Source organism: Phasianus colchicus, chromosome 16, assembly GCF_987193195.1.
Source record: "Phasianus colchicus chromosome 16, bPhaCol1.hap1.1, whole genome shotgun sequence".
NCBI classification, from domain to species: Eukaryota; Metazoa; Chordata; class Aves; order Galliformes; family Phasianidae; genus Phasianus; species Phasianus colchicus.
Genome location: NC_143451.1, coordinates 2,713,529 through 2,726,813, shown reverse-complemented (window position 1 = coordinate 2,726,813; position 13,285 = coordinate 2,713,529). Strand labels below are relative to the sequence as shown.

Here is a 13,285-nt window from a genome sequence, read left to right as displayed (position 1 = left end):
ATGGGACGGGACAGATTGGGTGCTACTTTCCTTGCCCTGCATCTCCATGTCACAGCAGGTCCCCAAGGCTGATCTGGAGATGGAGACGTCCTTCATCACCATATTCCTCAGACAGACACCTCTGCTATTTGCTTAATGTGTTGCGTGGCTTTGAAGTAACACAGATGGTATCTGCCATGGATTGCTTACTGCTGTGGTATGGCTAGTTCATGGGAAGGCTGTTGTGAAGAGCAAATAGGCACTTTGTGCATTTATGTATACATATAAATCAGTACTTGGAGAAGGAAGTAAAGAGACCAAGTGGACTTTCCTCCGGGTGCTGAGATCTGGGAGGTGAGTGACTTTGGTGACATGGTTGTTCCACCAGCATCCTCCCACGGGATCCTTCTTATTCCCATCCTGTCCCTCGAGCACCTGGAGAGGCAGCTGCCAGGCTGGCAGCCATCAGGCAAAGGCAAGCGTCCAGCTCTTTTTGTGATACATCCCTCAGGGTACGCTGCTGGGACTCCCAGGATCCCTTCAGGTGTCAGAAGCACTTAATTATCTCAGCATTTTCCTCCAGAGGTGCCTGCTCAATATGGATATTAGCACCTGCCTCGTCTCGGTGCACAGCATGATGCCTTGTCAGACGCCAGTGATGGCTTCTTATTCCTTTGGAATGACGTTGATGGCAGGATGATGAGTTGCTCTTAGGATATGATTTGGGGTAGAGCTTTGCTTGTCTCAGCCCCATCCAGCTGCCCAGGGCTGACATTTGCTCGAGACATCTCACTAAATCCCTGCACACGATCCAATTCCTTTAGCAATGTTGTGAGCTCACAGCATGTTTGCAGTTGGGTTTGCTCGGTGCTGAGCTGATGTTCTGGGCTCTTAGCTCACATCCCAGGATCACAGCATGCAGCCTGCTGCCTAACCCTGATGCCACCGCATACCTGAGGTTAGGAGGGAACTACAGAATGAGAGGACCCTCGGGATTTCCACTCCTGAACTTTTCTTCTGCGTTCATTTTTGTTCTGGCTGTTTCTATTTTTAATTTTGTTTTCTTGTGCAATCTGTGTGGGTATGCGCTGCTCTATTTAATTCTTTGCTAGTATCAGATTTTGCTTTGAAGGGCTTTCAGAATGAAAACAACAAGAATCAAATCCTCTTTCAGGAGGTCATTGAGGAGGAATGGCTTTATCCCAAGTGCTGACATGCTTTGAACTTCTCCCTGCTCCCTGTTCAAGCCCCTTTCCCCCAGCTGAGAGACCCCTGTCCCTGCAGCTGTCCCTGTGCCCAGTGACACTGGTGACGAATGGAGTGCAGAGGGCAGAGCTTATGCCATCGTAGCAAATCCAGCTCCAGCTCCTTCCTGACACCGCTGGTTCCTGCTGGAGGAGCTGCTGTGGGTGACAAACCATGGAGTCAGCCCATTGGCAATCCCAAGCCATTGGCCATCCCAACCATTGGCAATCCAAGCCATTGGCCATCCCAACCATTGGCAATCCAACCTGTTGGCAATCTCAAACATTGGCAATTCCAACTGGACGTGTCCCATCGAGATGCTCCCAGCAGAGCTGGGGCAGGGCTGAGCAGGATGGGTCCTGCGAGTGTCCCAGGCCATGGGGTTCCCTGCATTTGGGGCACTGTGTCCCAGCTCCCCACTTGGCTGCACAGGTGTTGCTCATGCGGATGTGCTTTATGTAGAATTTTCCAAACTTGGGTTACACTGGGCTGAGGCTCCCACTGCCCTGCTATGTTTCTATTAGCCAAACTATTCAACCAGCAGAATTGTTTGCAGAAGCAAAGCACTTTTGTCCTTGAATCTTGGAGCTTCTGGCTTCCATGCGCTCTCAGTCGGACAGCAATCGTGCTAAATCCCAATTAATCATTAAGGAGATATTTGAGGTTTAGCAGCTGTGTTATAAGATACAGTTTTTACTGGTTTTGACCTCAGTTAAATATGTTTTTAATAGTGGACGGTATTTAATTAAACATAAAATAACAGAGGCTTATTAAATCTAGAGAGACCTTCCCTAGCAATGGATATTGAATGTTAAGTAAATACCAGTTGGTCATTAGGAGCGCATTCAGTGTGGTTTCACAGCTATGTAATAGGTGGGTATCCCCTTACACATTTACCCAGCCTGATGAATGCGCTCTTAATAATCGATTGCCATTCATTTAATATATAATAACTGTCCTCTTAGAGCTGAATTGGATCCTTGTCGGAGAAAATGGGTCCTCTGGTGCTCGCTGGTTTGCTGAGCAGATTTTGTTTTGTTTTCAGTTGATGGCTCCTTCAGATTAGCTTTCTTGGGTGGGATGGAGCCACGTTGGATGTGCGTCACGTTGTGTTCATTGCCCCCAGCCCTGCGGTGACAAAGGAGAGGTGCTGGTGGTGGGTGGGAGCTGCCCTGGGGTCCTAGCATGGTGTGGGACGGCACCATGAGTCACAGCGTCCTTGGAAACATTTTGGTCTTTCTCTCAGGCTTAAGTCCATTAGCCAGAGCTGCAAGGAAGCGAGTGAAGCGCTGCCTTGGGGCAGTGCTTTCTTGTACCAGAGGATGTAACCTGCAGAACTTGCTGCTGCACAGTATCTTCAAAGTGGATCCATCAGCTGGTGTTGGAGAGGGGTGAGAGTCGTTGGTAGCTGATAAGATCAGAAGGGATCACTTAAAGCACAGCGCGTGTTTCCAGGGTATGCTCATGCTCATGTACCAGGGCAGCCCAGCAGCTGACCCCATTTCCCAAACTGGGTGTCTCCTCTCTTTCTCTCTCTGCTCCACGAAGTCGGGTTCTGCTCCCATGTTTCTCTGAGTGCAGTACAGCCCATACTGGTGCACTCGCTCAGTACCTACAAGCTCACAAAGCATCAAAGCATGAGGGCTGTTGGGGGTGAGGGCCTCAAGAGCACTCGAGGTGCTTCACAGCAGCCATTCCACAGCAACACCCAGGACTCTGGGTGCAGGAGCCTATTGTTCTACGCTCAGGTTACGATGTACTTTCAGAGCATCATTGCTACTTGCATCGATGATGCATCACCGTGTTGCAGAAGCTGTTTTGGGTGGGAAATAGTGACAAGAGCTTTTGTTCTGGGGATGGCCCCCAGCCCTGAGACACACGTTGCTCAGTTAGGGCTCTCCCCCCAGCCAGGGCTGCACGTGTGAGGCACCCGCTGCAGAGGTGGTGGATGCACAGTGCTGCCCCTTCTTCTGGGGCACTGGGGTGCACTGAGGCACTGGGGGGGCTTGGCTGCAAAGAAGCAGCTGGTGAGAAGCTGGAGCACGGAGCATGTCTTTTCTGGGGCTCTGTGGGCAGTCCCATTAGCTTTCTTACAGTAGCACTGCCTTATAATTTCTCAGCGCTGTTGCATTTCGTAGGCCATCACTTTTAATTTCTGCCCTTGTTAACCTGCACAGCAGTACTGACTCAGTGCTGAACAATGCGTTGGACAGGCAAGCAGAGCCGTGATTCATGCTGCTGCTGGAGGGATGAGCCTTCTCCTGTGCATGCTTATTAATTTCTCCCAGTGTGTGAGTCAGCCCCCCCAGGCAGGGAGGCAGCCCCAGGGCTTGGGAGTGAGGAGCTGGGGGGGTGCTGGCAGCTCCGGGGCCAACAGAGGCTCCACGATGGGTTTCTCCCATCTGCCCAGCCCTGTGGTGGGCAGATCTCCTGCAGAAGATGCTGGGAGAGTGGCTGCTGGGTGCCCTCGGTGTGGGCGTCCCATGCAGACCCCAGGAGGATGCAGAGCCCATGCAGGACCGGGAGCTGCATGGCACTGCTGCCTGCCGAGCCTGAGATCCTCCCCAGTGCCCTGCTGCCCTCTGGGTCTCTGTATCCACTGTTTCTCCTCAACTCTGCTTGTTGGGAGCATTCACCTTTTTGCACAAAGGGGACTTCACATCTCACTGTGTGTGTATCAGTTGGAGAAAACCTTTGGCAATGCCCCTTCCCACAGACCCAGCCCCACACCACCGCTGTCCCCTCCCTGCAGACCCCAGGACCGTGCTGGCCGAGGGCAGCTCCCAGCACATCTCCCAGCACATCTCCCAGCACATCTCCCAGCACACTGCCTGTGCCCCGCGCTGCAGCTCGGAGCTGTTTTGGAAAGGGCTGCGGCGCGGCATGATGTCAGCAGCACGGTAGTATCTCTGTCTCCAGCCTCGTTAGGCGCTTCCTGTGCTCTGGCTCTGGCTCTGGCGCGCCTGCCGTGTCTGTGCGCTTTCTTCTCTTCCACAACTCCCCAAGGATCTCAACTGTTTTTTGTTGTTTTTTTTTTTTTTTTTCCTTCCCTTTTATTTTTTCCCTTCCTGCATCCCTTACCCAGCAGCTTTTTCGTCTCTTTTCCCCGTTTCTCCTTTCCCAAGCTTCTCCTTACTCCCCCCTGCTCCCCAGAGGCCGCCCGGTGTGTCCTCTCCCCATTGATCCGCTCTCCTCCCAGCTGCCTTCTCTCCCTGCATCCCCACCAAAGCCTTCTCACTGCAGACGTGTGGCTGTGCCATCCACCCCTCTGTCCCCATCCCCATCCCTTGCCCCTGTCTCCGTCCCCATCCCTGTCCCCATGCCAGCCCTGGGCTCCCCGTGCCCTGCAGCCACCACAGTAACCAGCACCGTGGCTTCCTGCCGGGGAGGAGCAGATGTAAGGCTGAATCACGGCTCTCCAGCGAGTGTTTACTGAGCACGAACAAAATATGATTTATTTCTTTAATTTCTTCCCTCGCAGCAGCCCAAATGCTGCCTGAATGCGGGTGGGCTTCCCCGGGGCCTGGGCACGAGGTGCTGTGCTTCCCTTGGAAGCTCTGCTTCCAGAGCACAGACACCCACAACCCATTGCAACTCTGTGCATCGTTCTTGGGGTGCTTTGGATGAGCACTTCTCACAGCCCCTCTAGGGCTGGGTACTGCTGTGTCTGCAGGGATACTCCATGGTGCCATGGTGAGACACAGATTGTTGGTTTTCCATCCTTGGCCATGCTTGTGACTTGCCAGGTCATCTAATCCTTGGCACATTTATTTTTCTGTGCTATTGCCACAAATCCTGCCACGATGCCCTATGGAGGCTGCTGTGCTGGAGCCCACAGGGATGCGGTTGTGTGGGGCTGGGATGGCTCACAGGGCTGGGCTCTGGGCTCTGAGCTTGCCTTCATCTTCATCCCAGCTTTGATAAATGCCCATCACATCTCTTTCTCCCAGCAAAGTCAGGTCCTTGCCCTTATAGCCCCTTATAGAAACAGATGTGTGCTTTTCTCTTGAAGCAGCTCTGCCCATCGATGGCTTGGGGCTGGGGCTGGGGCTTGGGGACCTTGTGGGGACCCAGTGCCATGGGCCTGGTGTTGCTGGTCAGGATTGGGGGCTGTGGGGCCAGCAAGGGAGATGAGCTCATGGGCTGCCATGGGACAGAGGGAAGAAAGTAGTGAATGGGTGATCTGTTGCTTGTGGAGCTTTGCTGCATCTCGGGATGGCAAGGCACAGGTCAGGCACTATGGAGTGCTGGTGTGGGATGCTCCTCCCAGGCAGATAAACCCACGTCTGAGCTGGGAGGGGACATTTCCATGGAAATTGCCTCCAGGTCTGTGATTGCCAGCTCACCTGGGGTGGTTGGGCTGCCCTGTAATCGTGGGGAGAGACCGTGGAATGGAGCCGGAATGGGAGGAAGCTGTGCAGCCAGGGAGGGGACAAGGAGGAGGAGTAGGAGGAGGAAGAAGAAACTGGAGCCCCTGTGAAGACCAGAGCATAGCAGAGATGGTGAGCGGTGCACCTTGCAGAGCTGGGATACCTCGGGATATTATTTGGGAAAAGCCTAATGTGAACCAAAGCATCTGGCTGCTGCGGGAGGGTAAAGGGCCTTGGGAAGGCATGAGATGAAAAGCTGGGCTGGAGCTGCTGCCAGCTGGTGTGGGGGCACTGGGTGCTGCCCTGCACTTGGAGGGGTCAGTGTGCCTTGTGGGACATGGGATGGACACAGTGAGCTGGGTTGGGGGCTGTGCTGCAGTCGGTGGCTCACCATACAGAGATGTGGGGTCCATCTGCGGGTCACCCACAGGGGTCCTGGTGGTTTGGCTCTGAGGCTTTGGGCGCTCACATCCCCGTGGCCCTGAGGAGGTTCTGTAAGCTTGTTTGGCGATGTGCTGAGAGTGGTCTGCAGGCTGAGAGCTGCAGGAGCAGGGCTTGGGGAGGGTGGTGTGCTGCGGGGTGGTTTGCAGCTCTGCTCTGTGCCCCATGGCATTGCACCTGGTGTTGGGGGATGCTGGAGCTGTGGGCTTTGCAGGGCTGCACGTTTACCAGCCAAGAGAAAGCACTGGGCTTTTGTAAGAGATCTGGTTTTTATCCTCTGTGTTCTGTGCAAGGATTTACAGGACTGATATCTTGTCACAAATGTATGTTTTGTTCTATTTTGGCTTCCTGAGGCCTGCCTGAAGCTTGGTTCTCAGCTGAATCTCAATGCAGTCTCAGGGGCAGCAGGTCCATTTCGAGCAGGTGGGAAAGGGGGGAACAACACCCTGCAGAGCACTGAGCAGAGCCCTGCTGTGCCCAAGGCTTGGGGGCAGCCAGTAGGGAAACGCCGGGCTCCCCATGTACAGCTGGGTTGTGCTGGTGTGTGGTGCAGGCTCTTGGCACATATTTTCTGAAGGCACAAATAAAAAGGCCATGGCCATAAATCCCATAATGTCACCAATCCCAGTGCTGAGCTGAGCTCCGTGTGCCGTACCTCCAGGGAGCTCAGAGGGGCCTCCAAGCACTGCCGGGTGTAGCTGGTGCATGCGGTGACGTTGGATGCTGAAAGGGTTGAAGGTGGATGCTCTGCAGACCACGCTCTTTCCTTCCCTGTGCTGACAGCCGTAACGCCAATAAAACAAATGTTTGTTTTCTCATTTGTTTGATGTGCAGCAGTGGCAGCACGAGGAGCTCGCTCAGCCCCCACCTCCCGCGGTGCTGCAGGAGCGTGACGCGAGCTGTAGCCACCAGTAAATGGCATTTGGGGAGGAGAAGGGATAAAGGAAAGGTTACTGTGTTATTCTTCGTGATGGATGAATGAGCTGTCAGCTCCGTCCTGCAGTGATGGATCCCCGGGTATTCCTGGGACAGCAGGAAGGAATGCGTCTTGCAGGAGTTCTTCGCTTGGAGCAACCATTTGGCTCTTGTGGGGCTGAAAAATTTAACTGAGCAACAAAGTAATGGAGTTCTTAGTCACTGTCTGGCTTGAATGGAAACACTTAGCTGACACGGCCTGTCCATGCCTCCATCTCTGGGCCGGGGAGTCTCCCTGTGAGGGCTGTGTGCCATCCTGTGCTGCTGCTTGCCATGCCCTGCATTGCAGCACAGCTCTTGCAGGAGCACCCCGTCAGGCAGGCAGTGCTGGAGCAAGAAGCAGGGTCCCGCTGTGGGCTGGTGGCAGGGGCTCGGTGCAGGATGGGGCTCATTGCAGCCACACTGCTGCTGCAGAAATACAGGCAAATTGGGTGTTCTGTCCCCCTGGGATGTAACACGGTGCGTGCAGGGGGCGAGGGGCAGAGTAGTGCAAAGCTGTCCATGCACGCTCATCCCTGCAGCTGTGTGTGCTCCCTCTGGCTGCATCAGTGTCACAGAGGGCACCCGGAGCCCCAGTACCCCAGAACAGCAGCTCTGGAGCTCTGATCCCCACCATGCTGGTGTGGGGCAGCCCGAGTGGTTCGGGCTGGGAGGCTGCACACAGGCATGGTGAGATGGGAAACTCCCGACCCTGAGCCGCTTTCTTCCCAGCGCCGGCCAAGAAACGTGATGCTGAGCAAAGGGGAGAGAATAAAGGGAAAAACAAAACTCACGTTGGATTCAGAGATGGCCTTTTCACTGGCAAAATCGACGCTGTCTGCGTGCAGAAATCTTAATTTCAGATCCGGTCTTTAAATGCAAATGTGGCTTTAAATAGCTGTTCCTGCGCACACGTTCTGGTGCCTTCTGCCACGGAGCTAATGGATTGTGCTCTCTGTCAGTACATTCTTGTCTCATTTTGTATCCCCATACATTAAATTGATAGTTTGGGGGATTACAGCTCGTTCCAAGATTACATGGGTGGAGTCCCCTTTATATGGCCATGCTGGTATGTAGTGAATTTGAATTGGCACAGCAGAAAACTCGAAAATTTGGAACAGATAACTGTCTCCTATCTTTATATGGGAACACCAGAGTTCTTAGCTTTATTCTGGGGTTCCTGCCATTCCAAATATAATTTATTCTTTTATATAACTGTTTTCATATGATACACTCTTCAGAGTGGATAATGATTTGGGGAGGAATATAATCTTTTTTTTTTTTTCTTTCCCCTCCAAGGCTGTCTTCCCAATTAATGAGATTGAGAATGCGTTCCAAAAAGCTTTTTCCCCCTCTGGGCTTTTTAAAATGCTCTCAAATTATTCTGCAGTGTGTCTCGCGCTTCCTTGATGGGGTTTGGTGCCTCAGCACTTAGTGGTGGTCAGGCAGTGCGGCGTGAAGCTGTGCGTGGGGCAGCAGCAGTGTGGCACAGGGAGGCCCATGGGGAACCGTGCGTCCTTTTCTGCAGGGCTGCTGGGGGAGGGATGATGCTGGAGAAGCGTGTGACACCTGGGGGGATTTCCTACAGACTTACAAGCTCACACACAGCAATGCTGGTTTGGGACAGCCTTCTCCACGCTGCACAACCCCAGCTCTCTCAGCTGGGAGAGGTGTTCCATCCTTGGAACATTATTGTGGCCGTCCTCTGAATGCCTCCAACAGCTCCGTGTCTCTCCTGTACTGAGGACTCCACATCTGGACGCAGTGCTCCAGGTGAAGTCCTACAGTCAGAGCAGAGAGGCAGATCTCCTTCCTTGCCCTGCTGGCCATGCTGTTTTCCTGCACCCAGGATCCATTGACTTTAGTTAGGGCTATGAGGGCACAGTGCTGGCTCATACCCAGCTGCCACCCCCAGCCCTTTGCAGCAGAGCTCTGCTCCACTCTTACATCCCCCAGCATGGTGTGCCACCACCCAGGTGCCATCGTGTCCCAGCAGCTGCAGCCAGCAGAGGGAAGCAGCAGGGAGGAGCTGCCATGTGTCTTGTGTGCCAGGCTGGGCACCAGGGGCTGGGCAGCTGCCCCACATCCCCAGTGGGACAGAGAGGAACATGGGCTCCACTGGCACCTGCACATTGGGCTCCGTGGTGCATGCAGTGCTGTGTGAGGCTGCACAGCACAACCTCAGCCCTGCCATCGCCTCGGCCCAAGCGCTCGGGTGCCACACTGGGTGCAGGTCTGGGGAGTGGGCTTTGATCAGCCTTAGCCCACCGGTTTGTTTTGCGGAGTGTTCTTCCAACATGGAAAAAAAGAACCTCCCTCGGTTTTAGTCTCTCCTTTTGTTTGTGTGGGCATTGGTTATTCTGGGAGCGCTGAGCCAGATTTTATTGGGATGACTGAGAAAGCTGCCACCTGCGAGCAGCTGCTCGTCTTTGGGCATCGTTTTGGTGTCGTTTCTGAACAATTGCATGAGGCTTCTTCAGCCCTTGCTCATAATGTGGTTCTCCCAGGGACACTGCCCAGAAAAAAAAGATGAGCTCAGATCATGCTTGGCAACATTTCAGTGAGTAAAAAGTGCAGCGAGATTGATGTGTGTTGGTGGGAATAAATGGATCATGCACAACTGCCTCGGCCCCTCTGTGCCGCCTGGTTCCCAGCCCCGTGGCTGTTATTTCCCAGTGAGGCTCAACTTCGGAGCCCAGCATTGTCCTTTACAATGGTCTCATGTTTGCTGCTTACATAAGCCCTGTCATTGAGCACCTCTTTCCTTCTTGGTGCTTCTGGTGACACTGCACTTTCAGGCAGGCTCTGAGCATCGCGTGGAGCAGTGTTCTTCTCACAGCAACGGCAGCAGCAGCAGCACTGGCCCAACTCTGCGATGCTGGTGTAGGGAAAAGAAGAGGGTCCTGGTGGTAATGGCTTTGTCCCTGCTTGGGACACCACTTTCTTAGTCACATTGGCCAGCAGTCCAAAAGTGGGGGAGATTTAGGTGAGATGTTAGGGGGAAAACCTTCACTCAGAGGGCAGTGAGGCGCTGGCACTGCTGCCCACAGCTGTGGGTGCCCAACCTTGGAGGTGCCCATGGCCACGGATGGGCCTTGGGCATCCTGAGCTGGGGGCACAGCCCACGGTAGATCTGGGGCTGGGGGCTGGGAGGGCCCTTCTGACCCAGTCATGTTGGGATTCAGCCCTCCCATCTCAGCCAGGCAGTGTCCTCACTCCCAGCCACCATCTCCATTGGGATGTGCCATGTGCAGGGGCTGCTCCTGCCCCACCAGTGCACTGGACTCTATCCAAGAGCTGTTCACCTCCATCTCTGGAGCGGAACGGCAGAGCTAGGCGCAAACCTCACTCAAGGATTTGTTTTAAAAATACATGCCGATAAAAATGACTCTCTCCATTATTTCATTAAGGGATTTCAAACGTGCTTCCTAAGCCCTGAGTCATCAATGAAATGAGCAAGTGGCAGCAGCGCGGCGGCCCTGTGGAACGTGACTCACGCTGCGGTGTGGGGTATGCACTGAGCACAGGGATGCTCACACCTCCCCCCCACACCAGGCTCTCCCTATGGCATCAGCAGAGCCCTCTGTGGCTCTGGGTTTGTTTTGCCTGTGGATCTGCAGCTCCCAGAGCTCCCCCCGCCTTGGCATGTGGCTCTCCTGGCAGCCAGCAGATCCCAATCTAGATGCGTGTGAGACAGCCAGCATTCAATGTTGTGTTGTATAACTGCAGAGATAAAAACTTCCATAGGCCATATCAATGCAGGAGAGATTGATCTTTCCACCCAGAATGCAGAGGAGTGTGCCAGGCCATCTTCTGCTCTGCTTTGGGAACTCTCTGCCTTTCTCAGTCCCCCAGCACAGGTGGGGGAAGCGGAGCTCATCCCAGCTCCCTGCATGCCAGCAGCTCTGCCCAGCTCTGCGTGGCCCATCTGATTGGTGTCCTCACAGCCCCCAGAAATGCTGATCCTCTCCCCTCTCTGAGATGGCTGAGATGGCTTCAGCTCTGTCTGCTGAGTGCCAGCATGTTTCTCTGAAGATTCAGGCTTTGTGTTCCCATCCTGCTTCATCCCACTCTGCTTCATTATGGCAATCCATCCACTCAGCATTGTTTCCATCAGCCACTTGTCCGCAATTCCCCACCTGTCACCATCAGCTGAGATCACCCCACGTTCTGCAGCAGGGCCAGGGCTGTTGGTGCAGAGGTACTGGTGCTGTTGGTGCAATGGGACTGGGGCCATTGGTAAAATGGGGCTGGGGCTGGTCGTACAGCAGGATTGGAGATGTTGTCACTGCCCTGGCCGACGCTGCTCCTCACCAAAGGGCTTCCAATTACATCCCACATAGATGGGATGCCAGGAGCACATCCTCACCCCCTGTGCATGCAGTGGAGAAAGAAATGAAATGTGGGGGGAGTTCTGGCTGTGCGCTGTGCACAGACCCTCTCTCTTCTGGGAAGAGGGCAGGGAGGGCTGTGTGGGGACTGTGGGGAGGCACGGGGCGGGTGGGGGTCAGCCAGTGAGGTGCAGGGCAGCCAGGAGCTGAGCCTTGGCTGCTGGCCCTGCTCCAGGCTCGACTCCTTGGACATGGTGCTGGAATTCTGCTGTCCCTCCTCGACTGCTATTTTCTCTTAATAAGGCTCCAAATGAGATGTTTTGGCTAGCCGTCATTACAGAGCTCCCCGCTTTCTTGTTTTGTTTTTCCTCTCTCCAGAGCTAGTGCCTCGTTGTTCTATTCCAGCTATCTAATACCCCCTGAGTTTTCCATGACTCTTAAAAACCAGCTGCTCATCGTGCTTGCATTAACCCGTTCTTTGCCCTCTGGAGTTGCTGCTGCCAGCTGTGTCCCGGTGCCAGCCGTGTGGCTCTCAGTGTCAGCTGTGGAGCAGCCAGTGACAGCTATGGGGCCCTTACTGATCGCTTTTCATGCTCCCAGTGCCAGCTGTGGGGCTCTTGGTGCCAGCTTTGCCTTTGCCAGCTCTGAGCTGCCTTGGGACAGTGGTAGCCATGCTGCAGAGCTCTGCTGGTGCCAGGCTCTGGCTGTGGGTGCGGATTCCTCATGCATCAGGTGGTGGTGCTGCCACCAGTTCTCCACGATCCTTGCTGGATAGTGGATGAAACTGAATTTTTGATGGCTTGGAAACTGCTTTGTAGCCATAGTTCAGGATCCAGCACCCTGGGGTTTAGGTGTCAAGTCCAAGGAAGTAATGATGTACCCAGTGGGAGTGCTGTGCCCGATGTACGGGTGCTGTACGTGAGTTTGTGTGCTTTGAATGAATGGAGTGAGAATGAGACGTGTTGGTTGGGGATGGTCCAAGGATGTTTTCCTGAGGAAGACCATGAGGACGGTGCACACAGAGGCTGCAGATGGGCCTCTGCTTGTGGGAGGCGGGAGGAAGGCTCAGTGGGGAGGAGGAGGAGCATTGCAACGTATAGAAGAGACCTCAGTGAAAGCCACCTCGCCTTGGAGAGCTGCTTGGTGTGAGGTGCAGCTGTCGGCTGCAGCACAGCTCCCATCACGTTGCCCTGCGCTGTTCCTGCCCCGTTCGCACGCCATCATCCCATCGTGTGGGGCTCCAATGTGCCCACTGAGCTCCGCCCGGGCCAGGGCTTGGTCACATCCCAGTCTGTAGAACAGAGCGAGGGCAGCGCAGCTCCAGCTCCGCGCTCCCGGCGCCGTAGGTTCGGCTACAGCCTCGGGGCTGGGGGCGGTGGGTGCCTTCAGCCCCAGGGAAATGTGCCGGGGCACGGCCGCTGCCCAGGGACACTGCGGGACTGCGCTGCCCTGCGCGCCGAGCACCCGGAGCTTCCCTCGGGGCTGGGCAGGGAGCGCTCCCAGTCTCCATTAGCATTCGGCCCCGCTTCTGCTTCGGCGCTCGCCTTCGCGATTGCCTGGCAACCACGGAGCAAAACTACAACAGCTGCCGGGCCCGGCGTGCCTCCTTCCAGCCGACATACGGCCGTGGTGACGGGGACAGGGAGAGGACGGTGGCACGACCACCCGGTGCCATCGCCCGGGACCCCGCGCTGGTGGGCTGCGAGGGCAGGGCCGTCCCTGGGAGCGGGAGCAGGAGGAGGTGCGGTGGCTGTGCTGCCGCCCTGGCTTGGTGGGTCTGTCTGTCTGTCTGTCTGTCTCTCCAAACACCTGTCTGCCTGCCCTCCCATCAATCCATCCGTCTGTCTGTCTGTCTCACCGTGAGCGTCACGCTGCAGCCAGTGCATCCCTCTGTCGGTGGGGGCCTTCCTGTGCTCGCCCCATCCCCTCATCCCTCAGGGCTGGGATGGCACTGGGCTCCCAATA

General features: G+C 55.1%; 1 protein-coding gene across 10 annotated transcripts in view; it reads left to right on the top strand.

Moving 5' to 3' along the window:
• Window positions 1-13,285, top strand: part of LOC116230309 (ankyrin repeat and fibronectin type-III domain-containing protein 1-like) — a 134,454-nt gene that overhangs the window by 76,652 nt on the left and 44,517 nt on the right. Inside the window, exon 1 of one of the 10 annotated variants that reach the window (XM_090151678.1) lies at window positions 11,994-13,091. The exons of 8 other annotated variants lie outside the window; for them this stretch is intronic. The gene's annotated coding sequence lies outside the window, so the exon portion shown is untranslated. Of the gene's footprint in view, window positions 1-11,993; window positions 13,092-13,285 lie in introns of those variants that run through there. One more of the 10 variants, XM_031595384.2, reaches the window with a different exon arrangement.